The sequence below is a fragment of the Dama dama genome, chromosome 11 (assembly GCF_033118175.1).
Source record: "Dama dama isolate Ldn47 chromosome 11, ASM3311817v1, whole genome shotgun sequence".
In the NCBI taxonomy this organism is placed as follows: domain Eukaryota; kingdom Metazoa; phylum Chordata; class Mammalia; order Artiodactyla; family Cervidae; genus Dama; species Dama dama.
The window spans coordinates 42,357,628-42,383,388 of NC_083691.1; the positions used below are offsets into that span (position 1 = coordinate 42,357,628).

The window sequence follows — 25,761 nt, forward strand, 5'->3', positions numbered from 1 at the left end:
AGTCATTACTGGATGACTGTGAGACTTGAATAGAGCCCAAGGATTAGCAGCAATGCACTGATGCTTTCTTGATTTTGATGGTAGTACTGTGGTATGTAAGAGAAGTCCTCAGTATACACACTGAAATATTTGGAAGAGATGGGGGCAACAGTCTCAAACTGTTCTGGGGGAAAAAAAATCTTATTTGTACTAAACCTGCAACTTTTTATAAGTTTCTGATCACTGCAAGATGAAAAATTTAAAAAGTAAAAAGCATTCCAGATTTATGTTTGCATTTAAATATGCCTATTTTATAATACAATGTATTACTTACATAAGAATAATGCTTTATTAAAAATTACAGCAGATATGCATAAAATTTACCAAATTTAAACCACTTTTAAGTGTGCAGTTCAGTGGCTTTAGGTGTATCGACACTGTTGTACAACCATCACCAGCATCAATCTCTGGAACTTTTTATCCTCCAAAACATCAAAGTGTCTTTGTACTTACTAAATAAGAACTCCCCATTCCCCATCCCCACCCCCTAGCTCCTGCACCCACCATTCCACTTTCTGTCTCTAGGAATTTTGACTACTCTAGGTGCCTCTTGTAAGTAGAACCATGCAGTATTTGTTCTTCTGTGACTGGTTTACTTCACTTTGCATGATGTCCTCAAGGTTTATACATACTGCAGCATGGTGTCAGAATTGCATTCTCTGTAAGGTTGAATATGATCCTACCGTATGTAATACTATCATCTGTTGATGGACAGATGGGTTGGTTCCACATTTTGCCTACTGTGAATCATGCTTCCGTGAATGTGAGTGTATAACATACCTTATTTTTAAAAATGTTTTACTTTGAAAGAATAATAGATGAATGAAGTTGCAAAAATGGTAAAGTCCTGTGCACCCTTCACCCAGTTCCTTCTAATGATGACATCTCAGACAGTTCTAGTATAATAGCAAAACCGGAAACATGGTATTGCTATCAACTGAACTACAGACCTTTATTCTGTTTTCACCGTTTAAAAAAAAGAAAAAAGATAAAAAAAGCTTGCCTTCTTTTGTGTTTGTGTATAGTTCAATTTTATCCCACGTTCAGATCTATGTAACCACCACTATGAAGATACAGACCTGTCCCCACTCTTCCAACCCATTTCTGTCCCTGTTGAGATTGTTCAGTTGCTCAGTTGTGTCCAACTCTTTGCGACCCCATGGACTGCAGCACGCCAAGCTTCCCTGTCCTTCACTATCTCCTGGAGTTTGTTCAAACCCATGTTCATTGAGTCTGTGATGCCACCCAACCATCTCATCCCCCTTTTCCTCCTGTCCTCAATTTTTGTCAGCATCAGGATCTTTTCCAATGAGTTGGCTCTTTGCATCAGGTGGCCAAAGTGTTGGAGCTTCAGCTTTAGCATCAGTCCTTCCAATATTCTGGGCTGATTTCCTTTAGGATTGACTGTTTTGATCTTCTTGCAGTCCAAGGGAGTCTCAAGAGTCTTCTCCAGCAACACAGTTCAAAAGCATCAATTTTTTGTCACTCAGCTTTCTTTATGGTCCAACTCTCACATTTACACATGTCTACTGGAAAAACCATAGCTCTGATATATGGACCTTTGATGGCAAAGTGATGTCTCTGCTTTTTAATACACTGTTACTGGGCAACCACTAATCTATTCTACATCTCCATTAATTCTATGAAGTGTTATGTAAATAGAATCATACAGCATATAACCTTTTGAGTTTTTTCATTCAGTATAATGCACTTAAGGTCTGGGCTGGATGAAACACAGTCTAGAATCAAGATTGCTGGGAGAAATATCAATAACCTCAGATATGCAGATGACACCATCCTTATGGCAGAAAGCAAAGAAGAGCTAAAGAGCTTCTTGATGAAAGTGAAAGAGGAGAGTGAAAAAGCTGGCTTAAAACTCAACATTCAGAAAACTAAGATCATGGCATCCGGTCCCATCACTTCGTGGGAAATAGATGGGGAAACAATGGAAACAGTGACAGACTTTATTTTCTTGGGCTCCAAAAATCACTGCAGATGGTGACGGCAGCCATGAAATTAAAAGACGCTTGCTCCTTGGAAGAAAAGTTATGACCTACCTAGACAGCATATTAAAAAGCAGAGACATTACTTTGCTGACAAAGGTCCATCTAGTAAAAGCTATGGTTTTTCTAGTAGTCATGTATGGATGTGAGGGTTGGACTATAAAGAAAGGTGAGTGCTGAAGAACTGATGCTCTTGAACTGTGGTGCTGAAGACTCTTGAGAGTCCCTTGGGGTTGTGATAAGGACTGCCTGAGTAGATGGATATTGGAATGGGTTCAGTTCAGTTGCTCAGTCATGTCCGACTCTTTGCAACCCCATGGGCTGCAGCACACCAGGCTTCCCTGTCCATCATCAACTCATTAATAATACATACACTAATAGTATGTTTAAATAGTATTTATAATAAAGATGCTAAAGAAATTTACATATAGGTTTTTGTGTAAACACAGGTTCTTATTTATCTGGGATAAATGAGCAAGCACAGGATCACTGATGTTATGTTAGCGCATGTTTAGTTTGGTAAAAAACTGCCAAACTTTTTGAGAGTGCTGTATCATTTTACATTCTTATAACATTTTATTTGTAAAGGACCATCTGTGATGTTTAAGTAGAATCCGTTCATGATTAATCTACTGCCTTTTCTATTGTTTGAAAAATGAAACATTTTATTGTTTCAAGGCTTACTTCAAACTGGGATGTTAAGGCAAATACAAAGATCTGAATCAGGAACTTTGTAACCAACAACAGAAAGTAGTTTTTCTTCTTGTCCCACTTTAGCAAGGTATTCTCTCTCTCCTCCTTAGGTGCCACAGGCTTTATGACAGCCCCGGACTATAAACGTTTCCACATTCCTTAAAACTGTGTCATCTATTGATGAGAAGAACATGGGCTGCACATTCACTTCAGCAGGTCTTGGCTCTGATCCAGCTCACCCTTCAGAAGCCTGAGAGTGCCACTGCTCTGAGGTTTCAGCCACAAATGCCAACTGGCCAGTATGGAGTAGGCCTGAAATTTCCAGAATATTCTTCTGTGCCCAGGCCAATTCAGTAAAATTTGTTAACTAAAGTATATTTGTTCATTTTAGCTGAAGTGTAATGAATTTAACTGTGTAATGAATTTAAATATTAAGTCTGACTTAAACAAATCTACTGTTTTTTTTAACCACAGGAAAATACGGATTTTTAAGTAGTTCTTTCTGCCAAACAGAAGCAGCATAGATGAGCTGACATCAATACTGTGCCTGGCACACAGCCACCTCAATAAATGTTTCTTCATCCTTAATGAACTACTTACTTCACACACAAGGAGTCCTATCTATTATCCAATTCCTTTACAACCTGAACAAGCACTTGTGTGTGTGTGCATGTATGTTTTGCAGGGAACGGGGGTATGCTCAATTTGCCTTTTTCCTGTCTGCTTATTCCAAGACCTGTTAGAGGACAGTAAACAAGTAATGGGGATATCCAGGAAAGACTGAAGTCACAGTTTACAAAAGGCTCTCATGACTGAGTAGTCATGGTAGTCCTGAAGATAGTCAAAGCAACCCTGTGTCAGAGTGGCAGCCAGGAAGACAGGGGATACAATGAGTGAAGGTGATTCAGAATTCATCTTTCTCAAGAGGAAGAGCCACATTTGCTTAACGAGCTCTAGCCGCAAGTCTGAAACAGTCTTGGGAAGGCAAAGGAATAAAAAGAGGGATGGGGCTGATATCACTTAAGACTATTGACCCATTTAAAAATAGTTCCTCAAGGAGCACAAAGTTGGAGGACTTAACCTATCAGATACCAAGCCTTTTTAAAAGCTATACGGCCATGTGATAACAAAGATGCCAATGCAGAGTGGTGGGGGGAAAGAATAGGCTTTCAACAAATGGTGCTAGATCATTAACTGGGAGAAAAAATCTTTGATCCTACCTAACATCTTACTCAAAAGTTAGTACCATACAGAGTGTAGGCCTAAATGTGAAAGATAAAATAACCAGCCTTCTAGGAGGTAATTTAAGAGATTATTTTCATGACTTCAGGGAAGGTAAGGTGCTTTAAACAAGTAATAGAAAGCAGCAATCATAAAAGAAAAAATTGACAAATTGGACTCAAGATTAAAAACTTCTGTCAGGAGAACATTAAGAGAATGAAAAGGCAAGCCATTGCCTGAAAGAAGATACTTGCAATACATGTAACTGTCAAAGAACTCACACCCAGAATACGCAAAAAATTCCTACAAATCGATATGAGATGACCTAAAAGAAAAATGGCCAAAATATTTAGACAAGCGCTGTATTGGCCTTGTTTTCCGCCTTTAGGTTTTGCTGTTTGACGACACCTCCCTGCTCACTTCAGCCTCCGGCCCTCTATCTCTTTGAGACCTAATACCATGCCTTCAATTAAGTTGCAGAGTTCTGATGGAGAGATATTCGAAGTTGATGTTGAAATTGCAAAACAGTCTGTGACCATCAAGACTATGTTGGAAGATTTGGGAATGGATGATGAAGGAGATGATGATCCAGTCCCCTTGCCAAATGTTAATGCAGCAATATTAAAAAAGGTCATTCAGTGGTGCACCCACCCCAAGGATGATCCTCCTCCTCCTGAGGATGTGAGAACAAAGAAAAACAAACAGATGATATACCTGTTTGGGATCAAGAATTCCTGAAAGTTGACCAAGGGACACTCTTTGAGCTCATATTGGCAGCAAACTACTTTGACATCAAAGGTTTGCTTGATGTTACCTGCAAGACTGTTGCTAATATGATCAAGGGGAAAACTCCTGAGGAGATTCGAAAGACATTCAGTATCAAAAATGATTTTACTGAAGAAGAGGAAGCCCAGGTACGCAAAGAGAACCAGTGGTGTGAGGAGAAGTGAAATTTCGTGTCTAACACTATAACACTGTAAAGATTATTCCAAATACTAGTTGCACTGCTTTGTTTATAATTGTTAATATTAGAAAAACAGTCAACAAATGCAGCAGCAAGTCAATTGTATTAGCAGAATGTTGTCCTCATTGCATGTGTAGTTTCAGTACAGTTCCCAAACTTACGGCCCAGTTTCTTCTAGTATGACTGAAAGTTTCTTTTCTTTGCTCTGAATAAAATTGAACTGTGGGTTCCCTATAGAAAGTGGCATTTTGGGCTTTCCCTTTTTGTAAAGCAATTTCTGCCTAGTTTATTGTCCAGTTAATTTTAGTTCAGTGACTTTTAAAATTGGCATTGCAAATAAAGCAACTTGCAAAAAACCTTCTGAAATAGAATTAAAAAAAAATATTTAGACAAAAGAGTATTTCACAAAGGAGGATGTCCAAAAAGCGAATAAGCGTATGAAAAATCATCAGGGAAATGCACATTAAAACCACAACAAGACACAACAACATACCCACTAGGATGGCTAAAATTAGAACAATTCAAACTATAGCCACTGACAGAGACTGGAGCAACTGGGATTTTCATTCTTTAATGGCGGGAGTGTAAACTGGTATTGCCCACTTGGAGAACTGCTCGAAAGTATTTATTAGAACTATACCAGGTTTATATCCCACAAAAGCGAGTATTTACATGTGCTAACAGACATGCACAAGACCGTTCTTGACAACTTTAATCTTAACTGAAAATAACCTAAATGTACATCAACAGAATGGTTAAAATAAACCACGGTATAAGCAGACATGGCAATGAAATGAATTATTGCTATACGTGACAACACGGATGAGTATTGCAGACATAATGTATAAAAGAAACCAGATAACTATATATAAAATACACACTGCATGATTCCAATTCTATGTGGTTCCAAAAACACAAAACTGATCTATGATGGTAATTCAGAATAGTGGTTACCTGATGCTGGGAAAGACTGAAGGCAGGAGGAGAAGGGGACATCAGAGGATGAGCTGACTGGATAGCATTACCGACTCGATGGACATGAGTATAGCAAGCTCTGGGAGTTGGTGATGGACAGCGAAGCCTGGTATGCTGTGGTCCACGGGGTCACAAAGAGTCGGACACAACTGAGTGGCTGAACTGAACTGATAGGGAGGGGTAGAGTACTGGCTGAAGGGCAGCACTGAAGAGCCTGCTGGATACTAACAGAGATAATGTTATTATCCTCCACTGGGTAGTATTTATTATACTGGCACATACTTTTGTTAAAATTCATCCTGTTGTACACTTACGGTTTGTGTGCTTTGCTGTGTGTATGCTATGTGTCAAAAAGTGTTTCTCAGAAAATCAACATATTTAGATTACAGTGAATTAATATATGACCATAGTTAAAAATATACCACTCTAGAAAAAAATTTTTTTGCTTATTAATACCTTGCCTTATTCTGGGATATAAATGTAAGGCTATATTTATATAGATATAATATGTCTCAAGAGGTAGTATGGTATGAGGGCAAGATCTTGGATCTGGAGTTAGACAGGGCCCAGGTTTAGGTTCTGGTTTCCCTGTTTACTAACTATGTGAGTTTGCCCTCTCTGAGCCTCCAGTTTCCTATCTATAAAAAGCGGCTAGCAGTCCCTACTCTAAAATGCTGTTATGAGGATTTTAGATAACAGACCTTGAGTACCTGGCACATTCTGTGCACTCGGTAAGTTATCAACTATCATCACATTTAAACTTATACCCAAATCTGTGGCTCAAATCACAATCTAGCCTTAACAAGATCTAAGCCAATGTTTGCTTACTTGGCACAAACATTCACACCACTCTGCATATACTTTTAAAAGGTCACTGAGGGACTGCCTTGGTGGTCCAGTGGTTTAGACTTTGCGCTTCCAATGTGGGGGGCGGGTTGAGTTCAATCCCTGATTAGGGAACTAAGATCCCACATGCTACATGGTGCAGTCAAAAAATTTAAAAATAAAACAGAATCACACAGCTTAAAAGGTCACTGAAAGAATAAATCATTTAAGAAAACAATTAGTAATCACATTAAAGATATAGGAAGTTGACTTTATTTCTAATTTCTATAACCAATCCCAAGAAAATATGAAACAATGCCCAAGGTTAAAGGACTGAGACCATAACCTCTGAACTAATTCAAGAGACCAGTAGTAGTTTGTTAAGAGACAGAGGCTTTGAAATAGAACAGGACAGTGTAACCCAAAAGTTCTCACCAGTAGTACCTTGAAGGATACTGGCTATAGACACTTCCAAGTTAAGAGGAAAGACCACAAGAGGAAAAGTTTCTAAGCAGGTGCTTAGAATGATTCTGTTTACTTCTCTAAGAGAGAATCCTTGACCAAACCTCTGCCCTTCATCATCCACACAAACTATCCCCTACCCCAAAGAACCCTGAGCACACATTTGGTGGTAATGGTGGGGTCTCTAAGAGGCCCTCTAGGGAATCCCAGAATCAACCATTGAGAGTTCCTTCTGGACAAGCTGAAAACTCACCAAAGAGAAATCCCCATCTTTTACAACAGCAGCAGGGACCGGTTTCATGGAAGACAGTTTTTCCACGGTGGGGGAAGGGGACAGTGCAGGAGGTAATGTGAGAGAGATGGAGAGCAGCAGACAAAGCTTCCACTCACCTGTTGCTCACCTCCTGCTGTGTAGCCCAGTTCCCAACAGGCCAAGGACTGACACTGATTAGGGAACAGGTCCAAGGTCTGGGGGTTGGGGATCCCTGTTTTATAGGACACCAGCCCAGCTTAATCAACGTATACATCAACTTTCAAGGCCAGACAGCACTTCCAGATGATGTAATCCAGCTTTACCAAGGACCCTTCACCCCAAACACATTTTTATAGGGACTGAGTTGGAAGTGGATGGTTGTGGTGAAGAACACAAGCAGAAAGTTAGTGGTAAGAAAAGGGAAAAGACAACTGTATCTGAACTTATGCTACTGACTTAAATAGTACAAACGACACTAGCAAGCCTTATTTAATGGAACACAGACACACACACTCACTACCTTTTTACCACAATATATTTGAGGTTTATAATTAATCACTTGTTTAAAAAAAAAATCTGTATTTTCTTCAGAAAAATGAAAGAAAATATTATATAAACAATTAACATCGATTTGCATTACAAATATTGCCTGTTATTTCAGTAGTCCAAATTATTCAAATCTTTACTGTAACATCCTCATGGGAGTTTTCAGATACTACCACTGTCAAAATGCACTGTCAGTGAATCCTCCCAGCCTACATTCCTGCTTAGAAGTCATCTTGTCAGAAAAAACAAAAGAAAAAGCTTTTCTTCTGAGCCATATGAAGATTTAAATTTAGTTAACTCTTTGTTTTCAATACATCTAGAGATGCCTGGGCCATGATGTCACAAAAGTTTTCATGCTTCTAAAATATAAAATTTATAGAATGATAATTTTCTTTTCTCTTTTTGAGTGGTTTATTCTCAGCGTATTAAATTAAACTGTTCAGTCGCTAAGTGGTGTCTGACTTTTTGCAACCCCACAGACAGCCAGGCTTCCCTGTCTTTCACTATCTCCAAGAGATTGCTCAAACTCTTGTCCATTGAGTTAGTGATGTCATAGTACTCAACGGTGGCTAGCAAAACATGGTGTTCAATGGTGGCTAACAAAACAAAGAGAGCTCCTAAAAATAAAATATTTTTAGTAAAGACCTGAGAAAGGTGATGGTGTTTGTTTCATTTTAGGATGATCATCCTCCTTTCAACATAGGGTGCAAACTTTAAGACTACTTAATAAAACTCCCACAATTCCAAAGGTGAGTATTTTTCAGAGACCTCAGAATTTCTCTGAACTTGCCCTTTTAAAAACAAAAATCCAAGACACTACTGGCATCAACTGTATCAATAATACACAATATTATTTAAAATATCTGTCAAATAAATAGTATATTCCACATACTTTCATTTCCTGCTTCCATCAATAACAATATTAATATTACTTTGGCACTATATATCAATACTTATGTGAGAAGCACTCGTGAACTGTCTCATTCAGTCCTCAAACTATGGTATAAGATATGAATGATTATATTCATTTTACAGATTAGTTTCCTGAAACATCCACAACAACTTGGAAGGGGAAAAAAAGATGCTTATAAGGTAAGATGAAGAAAGTATAACCAACAAAAATTCCGAGAAGTGAATCTCTTATTTCAATGTTAATGTACACAGTGGCAAAAATGTGGCAAATAATGAAAATAAGCAGCAAAATATCTTTATATCTAAGTCGTGCATGTGTGCTCAGTTACCTCTGACTCTTTGTGACACCACGGACCTTAGCCTGCCAGGTTTCTCTGTCCATAGAATTTTCCAGGCAAGAACACTGGAGTGGGTTACCATTTTCTACTCTAGGGGATCTTCCTGACCCAGGGATCAAACCCAAGTGTCCCGTGTCTCCAGCACTGGCAGGCAGATTCTTCAACAAAAGACAAGACTGCCAAAAGCGACAACTGAATTATTTGTCTTCCTGGTTTTGATGTAAGGACGAGTCACAAAAGTACAAATATTCTATATGTAAGGTAAATGACACCCAGAGCAGCAAAACACATTTATTCGTCAATGAAGGTAGCTGCTGCTGCTGCTAAGTTGTATCAGTCGTGTCTGACTCTGCGACGCCATAGACGGCAGCCCACGAGGCTCCCCTGTCCCTGGGATTCTCCAGGCAAGAACACTGGAGTGGGCTGCCATTTCCTTCTCCAATGTATGAAAGTGAAAAGTGAAAGTGAAGTCGCTCAGTCATGTCTGACTCTACCAGGCTCCTCCATCCACGGGATTTTTCAGGCAAGAGTACTGGAATGGGTCGCCAGTGCCTTCTCCGAATGAAGGTAGCTAAAGAGCAGTAAGAGTTATTATGGAAGCTAGTTTTCAAAAATTCCTAAGAAAGAACTTTTCTTTCATTGTATACTTTAACCTTCTATGCAAATCCATAAAGTACTGTACTTATTTGTATGGTTTTACAGCAAAAATTAAAACATTAGAAACTGTTTTCTCTTTAACTTGTTGTATCAACAGACCATATTTAAGAGTTTATTAGCCATTTTTCCCAGAAGGTTCAGTTCAGTTCAGTTGATCAGTCGTTTTCGACGCTTTGCGACCCCATAGACTGCAGCACGCCAGGCTTCCCTGTCCAACACCAACTCCCAGAGCTTACTCAAATTCATGTCCGTTGAGTTGGTGATGCCATCCAACCATCTCATCCTCAGTCATCCCCTTCTCCTCTGACCTTCAATCTTTCCCAGCATCAGGGTCTTTTCAAATGAATCAGTTCTTCACATCAGGTGGTCAAAGTATTGGAGTTTCAGCTTCAGCATCAGTCCTTCCAATGAATATTCAGGGCTGATTTCCTTTAGGATGGACTGGTTGGATCTCCTTGCAGTTCAAGGGACTCTCAAGAGCCTTTCCAACACCACAGCTCAAAAGCATCAATTCTTCAGTGCTCAGCCTTCTTTATAGTCCAACTCTCACATCCATACATGACTACTGGAAAAGCCATAGCTTTGACTAGACGGACATTTGTTGGCAAAGTAATGTCTCTGCTTTTTAATATGCTGTCTAGGTTGGTTGTAACTTTTCTTCCAAGCAGCAAGTGTCTTTTAAATTCCCAGAAAGTACTTCAACTTAAAATTGAATAAATGACACTGGATAACTGCTGATAACAAAGGCAATGGAAGAGAAGCAGCAGTGAAGACAGATGCATTAGCTCTCAGAAAGCCATTTTCCCCCTAGTACCCTCTGCTCTTATATAGTTGCAGAATAAATTAAGCACTCTAAATTTCCACCCTAATATCCCTGAGATGTTACACTGAAAGTAGAATCTAAAAACAGAAACTATTTCAATTTCATGCCCCGTCACTAAAATCTTGCTTATATTCACAGTATTGTGTACAGATAAACCCTGGACCTTCTGTTTTCTTTCTCAGCTGCTTGCTCAGGGGGCTCTTTTGAAATTCTCCATTAATACTGTTGCTTTCAGCCAGTAAATGTTCCAGAATCTTCCATCCTCAAACAAATCAGAGCGAAAACAAAACAAACCCCTCCCTTCTGTGCCCTTTTAACTCTCCTCCTCCTCCTCACCACCAAGCTGCTTGAAAGGGCCCTGTCTATTCACTATCTCTACTTCCTAACCTCCCACTCACTCCTCAACCCAGCACAATCTGGCTTCCACCCTATCACTCCACTGAAATTGCTCTGTCAAGAGTCACTTTATTTGAGTGTAAAAGACTAAGAAGACAGTTCAGGAACAGTTCTATGTTACTGACCACTGCATCCTCAGGGCCTGTCTCACACTACTTCTGTTCCTTCTGGGGCACATGGTCCACCGACCTCACTTTTGTTTTGAAAGCCCACAAAGTACAGTTTTGGGATTTGTTTCTCAGCACAAGGGGAGGTATCAGCCGGAGTATCACCAGAGCGTAATACTACTCTGGCTGCTGCTGTTTAGTTGCTGAGTCGTGTCTAACTCTTTGTGACCCCATGGACTATAACCAGCCAGGCTCCTCTGTCCATGGAATTCTCCCGGCAAGAATACTGGAGCGGGTTGCCACTTCCTTCTCCAGGGGATCTTCCCGACCCAGGGACTGAACCCGGGTCTCCTACTTGGCAAGCGGATACTTTACTGCTAAGCCACCTGGGAAGTCCGATACTACTCAGGGCAGAAAGCTGCTGGGAGCAGAGAGCAGGAGCAAGGGAAATTAGCTGACTGAAACTACTCTGGGCAGTCAGCTAATTTCCTTTGCTCCTGTTCTCTGCTCCCAGCAACTTTCTTTAGTACTTCATGTAAATTCTCCACACATTTTGCCATCAGCTGACAAGAATAGCTGACACGCGTTGAAAGAAATTTCTCACTGTAAAGTTTTAAATTAGCATTCTGGTCAAGACTAGCAAGAGTTCGACCTCCAGAGACCAGGGTATTCTGGGAAAAACAAACAAACAAATCCCAAAAGTGTACTTCGTAGGCTTTCAAAACGAAAGACCCCCTTTTAGCCAGTAACTAAAATATGTACACCTTGTAAAGCTCTTGGCAGCTGCCCTTTCCCTAACAGTGTTGTTACTGTCTATATCATGAATACCTGCTATGAAAGCAACTCATCTTTTGGATGAAAAAACATCTAGCAAAAGTTATAAAACTGCAACCAAATGCAGTTAAAATTCAATGATCTGAACTAATGAGAAAGAAAGCAATGTCCAAGATAACCTCAAACTCACAAATTTAGCCTTAACATATGACCTATGGAACAGAAGATTTACCTCACAAATGATGTCTTTCTCAAGTACTGTTAGTTTTAATTTGTTCCCTGACCACCCATCAATTGAGAAGATGACCTAGAGACATGTGAGGAAACAGAAGGAAACCAGACAATAAACCAGGCTTAGAAATAGCCATAAATTATCCAAAGACAATAACACATAATGGCTCTCTTGGGATAGATTATCATAGAACAAAAGTTTTGTATATCTGAAAAAATCAAATGTAAACACATTCCAAAACGGTGCTCATGACTGTGTGTGTACAGGTAATACAGGTAATAACCATAGGTGGATCTACCTGCACCGATAACTTTCATGGAAACTACAGAAGGAATTCCCATGACAAACAAATTTCTAGCTAGCCGACCTTTTAATGTTGTTAAGGTTTAAAGTTTTACTTTCTTCTGAGAGGTAGAAAGACTAAAGGGTAAAAAGGAAAAACAAAAACAAACAAACCCAGACAACATTTTTTATTTATAATGTATTATTATACTTTTGATTAGAAATGACTTGAGAATTAACCTATTGGATAAAGCCAAATTTTTCAAAAATTTCCCCTCTGTAATTTACAGAAGAAATGTATACAAATTTCACCAAACAGTATTTACTCTTATTCTCTGTGTACTTTTGATATTTTTAGTTTTATTTCATTTTTTCTTAAAATCTGGTCATGATCCCCTATAAATGATTTTATAAACCAGAAACAAGTCATAACCCAGAAAGCACTGACTCTCTCCTATGATCAGCTTTCTAAGAATAACTCATTTTACAGTCTTGGGGCCACGGCTGAAAGTTTATATAAGAAGCAGAAAAGAAAAAAAAAATCAAAATATCTCTGTACACAATCTTAGCACAGAATTTGTGTTGTTTATGTCATTATGTCTCCAACTACATCCATTAATTCTGTTCAAGTTTAATTCAAGTCACAATAATATTATCATCCTCCTTCCTTCTGATCCACTTCCTCTAAATCCAATTATTGCCTCCAACATATAAGAAGAGGAAAAAGAGCTTCTTTTAAAACAAAGAACTCCTTGTAAGTACCTTACAAGGACAAAATGCATTCTTAAATAATATTATTTGAATGAACCAAGTAATCTGATAAAGTGTTCCCTTTCTCTTTATAGAAATTTGCATTAAAATAATAAATAAAAAAATATTCATTTTTCAAGTTCATACTACCCTCAGTCTAGGAAGCAAGCCACTTTAAAGATAAATTTAAAGATACCACCAGTGGGAGTATATGTCGGTTCACATATTCCAGGCAAATCAGTAATATATCAAAAATTTTATAAGGCATATTCTTCTGATTAAGCAATTTTATCTGCAAGAATGTATTCCACAGATGCAGTCATGTAAGTATACAAAGATATTTCCACAAAATGTTAATTCCTGCATTGTTTGTTTTTAAAGAAGCAACTGAAAACTTAAAGGGTAAATAGAAACTGTAGCTTTTTTTTTTTTTTAAGACAAAGCTATATTGCCCATAGGGAAAGGTGTTTAAAACACATTTTTAAGTGAAAAAGCCTTACTGAAGAGGCATTCTCTCTTGATATCTCCTATCCTTTCTTTCTCTAGTGGATCTGCTTCTTTTGCTTGCCTCATAAACGTCCATGTTCCCTAGGCTTTGGCTTCCTTATATTCTTATCCCTGAGAGAGATCTTCCCCATTTTGTTTGACAGTATATGCCCGCAAAGCCCAAACCTCTATCTGTGGCTGCCCAACCTCTGTACACCCAACTACCTTTCTGAATCTCTCGACATGGATTTCCCACATAGATCTCATACTCTCCAATTTCAAAACTGAAGTCAACCTCTAGTCAAAGAACAAACAGAAACTACTTGTTCTTACACAATATTCTGAATTCTAAATTCAGAAATCTGAGTGTTACTTCTGTCTGTTCCCTCTGCCATCTTCTTCCATCTTCCTCCCTCAAATTAAATCAACCACAAATTAAGTCCTTAACATCTCTTACTGTATTTAACATCCCACAACCAGTATTGGATTTCAGGGCCTCATTATTTTTGGCCAAAATTCCTGCAGTCACTTGAAACTCCTTACCTTACCCAGCATGGCTAAGATACTCCCTTCTTTCCTCCAGCCAGACAAAACTACCTTCTGGTTCCTCTACTGGCTCCACATTACGTCTCAGTTGTCCTATGTGGCACTTCTACCAATTTACTACTCTTATAGTTCCAGAGAACTCATTTGCTAAGCTTCCAGAAGCCTATTCAGGCACAGTGCTTTCTGTAAAGCAGTATCACCAATATTTATCAAGTTATTATGTGATAGGAACCGGGCAAGGTACTTATTCATACACTATCCAACTTAATCTCAACCATCCATTTTTAGAAGAAATAGGCTCAGAGAGGTCAAGAAAATCTGCTCAAGGTCCCATAAGGAGTTATGTTCAGAAAACAGGGTTCTAATGTTAAATATATCAGAGCTCTTTTCATTATGTCAGGTTGCTTGTCTGAAATAATTCTTTATATCTATTTTATTTAACAAAGTGAATCAAATTTATTTCCATGTTTTTTTCCTCTAGTAGGCAATAAACCAATGCTTCTCAAGCTTAACTTTTTTTTTTCAAGCTTAACTTTTAATAAAGGATCTTTTTACAGAATATGGCCTGAATATCTGCATTAAAAAAAAAGTTTCAAAGTAATTCTGATGGCAAGTGAAGGTTAAGAACCACTGTGTTAAGTTTCCAGAGAACATAAATATTACTGGAGTTTATTATTCTTGGGGATACCATCAGTTCAGTTGCTCAGTCGTGTCTGACTCTCTGTGACCCCACAAATCGCAGCACGTCAGGCCTCCCTGTCCATCACCAACTCCCGGAGTTTACTCCAACTCATGTCCATCGAGTATGGGATACCATAAACGTCTCTAAACTCCACTGCTGAACTCAGTAATATAAGTAAAGCAATGAAATAGTATTTTTTCTTAAAAAACATTTCCCCTTACTTACAATGATTTGATTATACAAATATTTCTTAAAGTTCTGTCAGATAACATGAGAAAATCACTATTAAATTTAACTCTCTTGAGATTTCAAAAACAAGAAGTTTAGGATAAATCCTCAACACTTTTCTTAAAAATTAAAATAAAAAATTTTCCTTTAACGATCAAACTTAAATTACTATATTAATCCTTGAAACAGTTATAATTATGTATATAATTTAAATCTTATAGAAATCTTGGAAAAACCCCCACATTTAAAAAAATTAATCACAATTTCACTTGCAGTTGAACACTAAGAAATAAATATGTGAACAGCAGTGACAGAAACTTTTCTTCACTTCCAGAAACCAAGGTCACTGGTAATCTGATTAAAATCTGTATTTTTTATTCAGGTAGTTAACACTTGCACTGTGCTTCAAGTAAACTTCTGAAACCTAATGAGACAGAAAGCTGTCATCTACTGGCTCATTATGATACAGAGGAATAAGTCCTAAATACGGAAAGAATAAGAAGACATGGTGATTTAAGTACAAGTAAAAAGTAATGAATAACCAAACATTCTGTTTTGGCTTCAGCTAAGACAAAATTTGAATTTGGTACCTGAATCTTATAGAGTTTTTTTTAAGGAACAAAGATGCTACTAGAAATATCCAGTGTAAAAAGTTAGGGAGCTCCCTGGTGGCCTACTGTTTAGGATTTCATGCTGTCAGTGCCACTGCCCAGGTTCCACCCCAGTCAGGGAACTGAGATTCTGCAAGCTGTGCAGCACAGCCAAAAAAAAAGAGAGAGTTAAATTATTTCTTAATAATAGGCTCATTATTGTTTAAAAATAGCTACTAAAAACAAAAGCCTTAAGAAAATTAATTACTGCTTCAGATTTTGAGTGCTGCAGTAGCAGAAGTGTTTATCTGCAAATACTCCACATTAACATTTCTGCATCCATACAATAAACAATTACTGATGCTGAAGCTCCAATTCTTTGGCCACCTGATGCCAAATGCTGGCTCTTTGGAAAAGACCCTGATGCTGGGAAAGATGGAGGGCAAGAGGAGAAAGGGGCGGCAGAAGATGAGATGGTTAGATAAAATCACTGACTCAATGGACATGAGTTCAAGCAAACTCGGAAACAGTGAAGGACAGGGAAGCCTGGCATGCTGCAGTCCCTGGGGTCGCAAAGAATTGGACACAACTTAGCAACTGAACAACAACAACATGTAAGATGATAAACTGCAGCAAAACAAAAAATACTACAAAACACAAGCAATGATCAAGAAGACAACAACAACAAAATGCCCACTTGGAGGTTGGGTGAAGCAGAAATGTTATTCACTGCATCCATTTAAAAAATTGTGGTCACATTAAGATGTAAGATCTTAGTGTAGGATTAAAGATCCTACTCCTAGAAGTTTTGTTTTGAAAAGTATCATTTAAAGGAAGCATTTAAAGAGTAAGAACATGTGACTCAGGATGACTTCTATTATCTAAACACAGAATTGTTAATAAAACTGAAGTAGCAATGTAGGGTTTTTTAATTTATTATTAAGTTTATTGTTAAGTATTTTACCTTTTTTTTTTTTTCCCCTTCTGCTCACTTATCTCTGTGAGATTGTGAAGAACAGAGGAGCCTGGCTTGCTGCAGTCCATCGGGTTGCAGGGAGTCTTGGACACAACTTAGCAACAACAACACACCTATCTTATGGTCTAATTGCTGAGTGCTGTTTATAAAACCAAATTGTGTACCATCACATCATAAACAGACTGGGGTAGTTTGCCTTTTCCTTTCCAATTCTCACCTCTCTTGTTTTTCCTCATTGATTGTGACGGCTACTGCCTCCAAAACGAGATCTAATAATGGTGAGAGTCGGCATCTAGTATTTCCCCTTAATTAAGATACTGGTTTTTGGTCTGAGGTAAATATGCTTGATCATATTACAGAATTTTCTAATAATTCTTAAAGTTGTTTAAAAAAATCAGAAAATGGGCTTTTTTAAATGTCTTTTCAGTATTTATGGAGATAATTACACAATTTTTCCTCAGATTTACTAATGTAGCAAAAACACCAATATATATTCATAAATATTCTCAGCCTGTTTGCTATTAGGGAAGCCCAGTTTGTTTTCTATTGCAGGAAAAAGGTATGCTTCCAAATAACCAAATGAGAAAGGTGTTAGATTATCTACTCAAATAAAAATTATCTACTCAAAGTCAAAAAGGAATATTTAACTTATTTGATATGGTATGGACCCAACGGAAACAGAAGATACTAAGAAGAGGTGACAAAGAGTACACAGAACTATACAGAAAAGATCTTCACGACCCAGATAACCACGATGCTATGATCACTCACGTAGAGCCAGACATCCTGGAGCATGAAGTCAAGTGGGCCTTAAGAAGCAACACTACAAACAAAGCTAGTGGAAGTGATAGAATTCCAGTTGAACTATTTCAAATCCTAAAAGATGATGCTGTGAAAGTGCTGCAGAAAATATGCCAGCACATTTGGAAAACTCAGCAGTGGCCACAGGACTGGAAAAGGTCCGTTTTCATTCCAATCCCAAAGAAAGGCAATGCCAAAGAATGCTCAGACTACCGCACAATTGCACTCATCTCACACGCTAGCCAAGTAATGTCCAAAATTCTCCAAGCCAGGTTTCAACAGTACATGAACCATGAACTTCCAGATGTTCAAACTAATTTTAGAAAAGGCAGAGGAACCAGAGATCAAATTGCCAACATCCGCTGGATCATAGAAAAAGCAAGAGAGTTCAAGAAAAACATCTATTTCTGCTTTATTGACTATGCCAAAGTCTTTGACTCTATGAATCACAACAAATTGTGGCAAATTCTCAAAGAGACGGGACTACCAGACCACCTGACCTGCCTCTTGAGAAAACAGTATGTAGGTCAAGAAGCAAGAGTTAGAACTGGACCTGGAACAACAGACTGGTTTCAAATAGGGAAAGGAGTACATCAAGGCTGTATATTGTCACCGTGCTTATTTAACTTATATGCAGAGTACATCATGAGAAAAGCTGGGCTGGATGAAGTACAAGCTGGAATCAAGATTGTCAGGAGAAGTATCAATAACCTCAGATATGCAGATGACACCACCCTTATCGCAGAAAGTGAAGAACTAAAGAGCCTCTTGATGAAAGTGAAGGAGGAGAGTGAAAAAGTTGGCTTAAAGCTCAACATTCAGAAAACTAAGATCATGGCATCTGGTCCCATCACGTCATGGCAAATAGATGGGGAAACAGTGGAAACAGTGGCTGACTTTATTTTTGGGGGGCTCCAAAATCACTGCAGATGGTGACTGCAGCCATGAAATTAAAAGATGCTTGCTCCTTGGAAGAAAAGTTATGACCAACCTAGACAGCATATTAAAAAGCAGAGACATTACTTTGCCAACAAAGGTCTGTCTAGTCAAGGCTATGGTTTTTCCAGTAGTCATGTATGGATGTGAGAGTTGGACTATAAAAGCTGGGTGCCGAAGAATTGATGCTTTTGAACTGTCGTGTTGGAGAGGACTCTTATGAGTCCCCTGGACTGCAAGGAGATCCAACCAGTCCATCCTAAAGGAAATTAATCCTGAATATTCATTGGAAGGACTGATGCTGAAGCTGAAACTCCAATACTTTGGCCACCTGATGCGAAGAGCTGACTCATTTGAAAAGACCCTGATGCTGGGAAAGACTGAAGGCAGAGAAGGGGATGACAGAGGATGAGATGGTTGGATGGCATCACCAACTCAATGGACATGAGTCTGAGTAAACTCTGGGAGTTGGTGATGGACAAGGAGGCCTGGAGTGCTGCAGTCCATGGGGTCGCAAAGAGTAGGACACAACTGAGCGACTGAACTGACTTTATTTAATCCAACTTATTCCTTACTTTCACACTTATGAGTAGGCCTCAAAACAAACTCATATTTTCTTGTAAGTACTGAACATACTCAAATTAGTAGCAGAAGTTCCTTCAGGTTTCATCCACGGTCTATTCTTACTCAACTCTCCCTCAATCAATCTCATCCACCTAAGCCTTAATTATTAATTAGTACATTCCAGGACTCCTGATTTCCCCCTGCAGCTCAGCCCTCAAACCTGAACTCTAGTCCAGGCAAATCACTTCTTCTCACTCCTCTCCATTTGAGCTCCTCAAAGACCTGGAACTTAATAAGACAGAACCCAAGTTTTTCTTTCTCAAATTTGGTCCTCATTCACAGCTCTTTCACCCCAAGAAGATGGCCCCAACACCCACCCAGTTTCTAAGTCAGAAACTCCAGAGCCTTTCTTGACAAAGCTCCCCTCCCTTTGCTATCTCTAAAGAACAGGTTTAATCTCATGAATCCCTCGATTATGGTATACCTGTACCTCTTTCCAATTCCCCTGACTCCATTCTGATGTAAGCTGTCATTATCTAATCTCCCCCATTAGTACTCAATCATGCCCAACCCAAGTAATCTTCTACTTATTTATTTCTTTGATTCCTGCCCCCACCCCACACTGTGGTATGCAGGATCCTGACTAGGGATGCTAAGAACTGACTCATTGGAAAAGACCCTGATGCTGGGAAAGACTGAGGGCAGGAGGAAAAGGGGACCACAGAGGATCAGATGGTTGGATGGCATCACCAACTCGATGGACACGAGTCTGAGCAAGCTCCGGGAGTTGGTGAAGGACAGGGAAGCCTGGTGTGCTGCAGTCCATGGGGTTGCAAAGAGTAGGACATGACTGAGTGACTGAACTGACTGAACTGATTAGGGATCAAATCCAGGCCCCCTGCAGTGGAAGCCTGGAATTTTAACTACTGGACCTCCACGGAAGTTCCCCAGGTAACCTTTTAAAAAGTTAACCTGATCACATCAATCCCCTGCTTCTGATAAAGACTTTTAAAAGGTCTTTAATACAGTCTAAGCCATTCCAGGCTGAGATCTCTCCAGTCACAGATTCCCTCTCCCTTCCCCCAAGATTTTATGCTTTTGAACAGTGGTGCTGGAAAGACTTGAGTAGACAAGGAGATCCAACCAGTCCATCCTAAAGGAAATCAGTCCTCAATATTCATTGGAAGGATTGATGCTGAAGCTTCAATACTTTGGCCACCTGATATGAAGAGCCTACTCAATGGAAAAGATTCTGATGCTGGGAAAGATTGAGGGCAGGAGGAGAAAGGGGTGACAGAGGATGAGATGGTTGGATGGCATCACTGACCGACTCAATGGACATGAGTTTGAGCAAACTCCTGGAGATACTGAAGGACAGGGAAGCCTGGCGTGCTGCAGTCCATGGGTTCACTAAGAGTTGGATACGACTCAGCAACTGAACAACGACAACAAGGCCTTCTTTCAATTTTTGAAAGTCAGACAATAACATTCTTTTATGCCAAGGGCTTTTACATCTACTGTCTACTGCACAAAACATGCCCACAAATGCTTAAATTCTTAAAAGAGTAACCAATTCCTCAAGTAAGTTTCCTAACACCCTCCCCCAATTCCTACTACACATATTTCTTTCAGAACATTAAGAAGTTCAGTAAGTTATAGTTTGTAAAAAGAAATATAATTTCAAAAATCACTGTACAAACTGAGTATACTAGGGAAAACACACAGATAGGCTTAAATGTAGAAGGTAATTTTAAGAAACCTACTAAATACTGTCTAAAGCAATGAAGTTACCTTGTATTTCCGACTCAATGCCATGCTCTAGAGCAGCACTATCCAACAGAAATACAGTAAAGCCACATATACAATTTAAAATATTCCGCAGTTGATTAAAAAAGAAACAGGTGAAATTTAATATATTTTACTTAACCCAAGTATCCAAATATTATCTTAACATGTAATAATGTAAAATCTGTATTTTACATTAGTTTTTGAAATGTGGTGTGCATTTTACACTTAATAAAAAACACATCTTACTTTGGACTAGCTTTATCTCAAATGCCACATGTGGCTATTGGCTTCTCCTCTGAACAACATAGTCCTAGAAGATAATATTTTATTTCTTATAACTAAAGTGAAAGTGAAAGTTGCTCAGTTGTATCTGACTCTTTGCGACCCCATGGGCTATAAAGTCCATGGAATTCTCCAGGCTAGAATACAAGAGTGGGTAGCTTTTCCCTTCTCCAGGGATCTTCCCAACCCAGGGCTAGAACTCAGGACTCCCACTTTGCAGGCGGATTCTTTACCAGCTGAGCCACAAGGGATGCCCAAGAATACTGGAGTAGGTGCTGTGTGCTTAGTCACTTAGTCGTGTCCGACTCTTGCCAGCCCATAGACTGTAGCCTGCCAGGCTCCTCTATTCATGGACTTTTCCGGGCAAGAATACTGGAGTAGGTAGCCTATCCCTTCTCCAGGTGATCTTCCTGACCCAGGAATTGAACCGGGGTCTCCTGCATTGCAGGTGTATTCTTTTACCAACTGAGCTATCACGGAAGACCAAATAGCATGCTAACAGAATCAGAGTTATTTTTAAAAGAGCATGACATTAAACAGTTAACCTCTATCAACAAGGATATGTATCACATTTAAATCCTTCAAAAAAATTTAAATTATGCAAACACCCTATGCTGCTGAAAAGCCTAAATTCAAAATAAAAATTCAGGTAAACAATTTTAAGACTGTATATTTATTGGCCACTTGAGCAGATTACGGGAAGAGCAGTGCTCTCAACCACTGCTGGTAGAAGTGACTTTATCACGACCTCTTGCAAAGTCATTGGCTTTCCCTTTGATTTAATAACACCACTTCTAAGACTTAGTCATATGGGAATAACCAGAGACAAAGATTTACCTACAAATTGTTCACTGAGATATGATATGACTCATACATACACACAGTGTGTATGACACTCATATGTCCTTAGGGAAAAAAATAAAACTAAGTGTAAAACACCAAAATGCTTCCAGTTCTTTTTTTGTGGTGTGATGACTAGTAATATTATTTTTACTATAATTCCTTTAAATATATATAATGAGTGCTACTCTGTCCCAGGTGGATGCTGTTTTGGGCAAGTCAGCTATAAAGGAACATTTTTGGGTCAAAGGGGGGAGAATTTGAATATGGCCTTGAATATTAATTTTTTGAAGTGGTATAGGAGTCTAACTGAATAAAACTAAACAACCTACAAAACAGTCTGCATGATAAGATTCCATTCTGGTAAAAAGTATACATATGTATGTATGGAATAATAGGCACTAAACTGTTAACAGTGGGATTTCTGGGTAATGTGAATGTAAATTGTTTTATTATTTTCTACAATGCTTTTATATGCTTCTATAATAAGACCTTAGAAAATTAAACTATATATACACCTTACTGAGCATCTACTACATACAATACTGCTAGGTTCTATAAGCGGTAGAATTGAGTAAATGGAGTCACAAGCTTAAAGAAACTTTAATTAGGAGGAGCAACATAAGAAAACAGTACAAGTAATTAATGCAAGGCAGAATATAAACATCAAATAAAGTAAAATGTGGTTATAAGGAGTCTAAGAAAAAGACCTCACTTGATTGGGAAGAGTAGTGAATGAAAATAAGAAAAAACTTTATGAAAGAGAATCTGAAATAAGGATTTTAACTGACAGAGGAAATGGCAGGCACAAAAGATAAAGCATGGAGCGACTGTCAGAGAGAGCAGGAAGTCACATTATAGAGTTTGGCTGAAATGTAGGATATATGAAGGGAGTAGGCAGTGTACTGGGAAAGTAGGCTATGAGGGCCTTGACTTCTCAGAAGGGATTAAGTACCTCTAAGTTTTTTGAGTTTAGCAACGGGCAAATTTGTTGAGGTTCCAATTCAAGAAACTGTCCTACCACTTCTCATCATCTTGGTTCCATCTTGCTACCATCTTGGTTCAAGGCACTGCTACCATCTATTCATTTTTAATTTCTGCAATAGTATACAGTGTACTACATTTAGAGCTGACATCTGTATTCCTTATGAAATGATCATAATGATGATGTTTAGCTGTATCAGTCAACAATTTCTAATGAAATCTTCCGGCTGCCACTCTTGTACTACTATAATCTACTTTCTCTACAGCAGCCAGACAGATCCTTTTAAAAGATGGTCACATCGCTACTCAAAAACCCTGCAACAGCTTCCCATCTCACACAGCAGAAAACCAAAGTCATGAGAATCTCCACAAAACTCTAGATAGAGCACTGTCCTCTCACCCTCTAAATCACTGAGTCTCGTACACAAACGTTCATGTGCGCACACATATACAAAAATGCCAAGACACTGAAGCTCTACGAGGGCTACTATTTTTGTTTAAATTTGATAATTTCAGTGTTTCCAGCACCTAGAACAAGGCCTGACATATAGTGAGTGCTCAATACGTATTTGCTGTATGAATGGAAGGAAGAGAATATCATGATGTTAGCAGATATTTAGTTGGAAGGGTTTGTGGCATGCTATAAATATTTATATAAATAGAACATGCAATGAATTTATTCTAATTTACAACTTAATTTTCCTCTGGGAACTACTCACCAAAATAGTGCTTGTAAATTAAGTTTTAAGCATACAGACAACCTTTAATTTATTAGCAATTTATCTTCACAAGGTTTATTTAAGTTAGTTATTTGGAACAGGAGTGGTGGTGACTGAAAAATAACAGGATGGAGCCTTAAATTACCTATTTTTCCTCTTTTTTTCACTTTTCCCAAACTCCTTACTTCCCTGCGTCCCCCTTCTCCTCCATATAGTTTCAGACCTTTCCCCTTCCCAGGGAACAGGTCTAATCCCGACCCCTAAGCCCTACCCTTGGCTGAGGCCAGAAATAGAAACTGGAAGTGTGATACAGGGCTGTTGAGAAGGCTGGCAGCTAGTAAAGGAGAGCCCCAGCAAGGGAAGTTGCTGCAGAGGAAGCTCAGGAGGCCAACAATTCTTCATTCAAATATTTTCAAACTAAAACTTCTTATATTTTAAAAGGAAATCAACACAAAATAACACTAACTCCTTCCTGTCCTCTTTTTAAATATACAATGTTGAAAGACAGAGTGATACTTTGTTTTTAAAGGAAAAACCTGAACTTTGTATTTTACTATGATTTCAAAGGTACAACCAAGTTTAGAAAAATACATACGATGAACGATCAAGTACACACCACCCGGCTGTGTTAAATCTTAATCTTTACCAAATCTGCCTCAGATTTAAAAGTTAAAGTTGAAAAGCCATGGGCTCTTCCTAGATCCTTTATTCCTCTCCAGTTCTCCAGAAGTAACTTTTACTTTGATTTGGAGTTTATCATTGCAATGCATGTTTTCATACTTCTGTTACGTATTATTTGTTGTTGTCATTCAGTTGTTAAAAGTTTGACTTTTTGCGACCCCACGGACTGCAGCATGTCAGGCCCGCCTGTCCTTCATCATCTCCCGGAGTTTCCTCAAATTCATGTCCATTGAGTTGGTGATGCTATACGATTCCTATAAAATATACTCTATTGGCATGCTTTAAAAACTATATAAATATGATAAATAAACCTATTAAGTCCTGGCTCTGTCACCAGCTGCTTGACCTCAGGCAAGTTACTTAACATCTCTGTGCCTAAGTTTCCTTTCTGAAAAGTGGGGATAATACCATCTCCTAGTTTACAGGGCTATTATGAGTATTAAGTGAGTTACATGAGTGTACATAAATCACTCAGAAAAGAATCTTGCTGGGAGTTCCCTGGCAAACCAGTAATTAGGACTTGCCACTTTCACTGCCAAGGGCATGGGTTCAACCCTTGGTGGGCGAACTAAGATCCAGCAAGCTGCAAGGGCTAAAAATAAATATCTAGCTCATAGAAGTAGTGTGCATTGGTTTAGCAACATCATATAAAGTTGCAAAGGAATCTGTGACTGTGTGTGTCATGTTATGTATATGTGTGCATATACACTGAGAAAAGATTAATTATCAAAGTGATATGTATATATAATCCATATAACACCATATATTTTCAAAATTGTGTAAAAACTAGAAATATTTATGAATTTCAGGCTAGCGTACTTAAAGAGGAATTGAAAGTGCTAAGCATAGAGAGAAAAGTGTATTTTTTAACTCATAAATTCTAGATAAAATTAAACATGAATATAAACATTTAATTTAAATAATGTGTGATCACTTAAAAATACCTAAAAATTTAACGTCCTCCTTTTATGAGTTTTTGGGGGTAGGCTAGGGAGACGAAGGGGTAATCCCTCAATGAGATGCTAATCAAAGATTTATTAGACTGTTAAGGGAGGCACTTTAGTAAAATTTCACACAAAATAAAACATTTATTTCACTATTTCTCTGAACCAGTTTTTCTCTAAGTAGGAATAAATTAAAATTTAAAATGATCTATTTTAAAATAGGATTCACCTGGATTACAAGATTTTCATAGGCAATTGGATTCTGTAAAATTTATCGATGCAATTGTGGATGTATTTTCTTTGAGTACAAGATTACTTTTATAATAGTCTCTAGGTCAAAAGATCAAAAAATAACAAAACCTAAATGTCCTACATACTATGTGAATTCTAGTGAATTTCTTTCAAGCACTTTAAAAAGATTTATCTATGTTTTTAATAGATATCTATAAAAAGGTATCTATG

The 25,761-nt window shown here is 38.3% G+C and overlaps 1 protein-coding gene and 1 pseudogene across 5 annotated transcripts in view; one reads left to right on the top strand and one right to left on the bottom strand.

The window, feature by feature from the left end:
- The window catches only part of AFTPH (aftiphilin), a 70,258-nt gene that overhangs the window by 42,931 nt on the left and 1,566 nt on the right, over positions 1-25,761 (bottom strand). The window contains exon 1 of one of the 5 annotated variants that reach the window (XM_061155191.1): positions 5,875-6,013. The exons of the other annotated variants lie outside the window; for them this stretch is intronic. The gene's annotated coding sequence lies outside the window, so the exon portion shown is untranslated. Of the gene's footprint in view, positions 1-5,874; positions 6,014-25,761 lie in introns of those variants that run through there. 5 annotated transcript variants of the gene reach the window in all.
- Positions 4,381-5,219, top strand: LOC133065510 (S-phase kinase-associated protein 1-like; annotated as a pseudogene).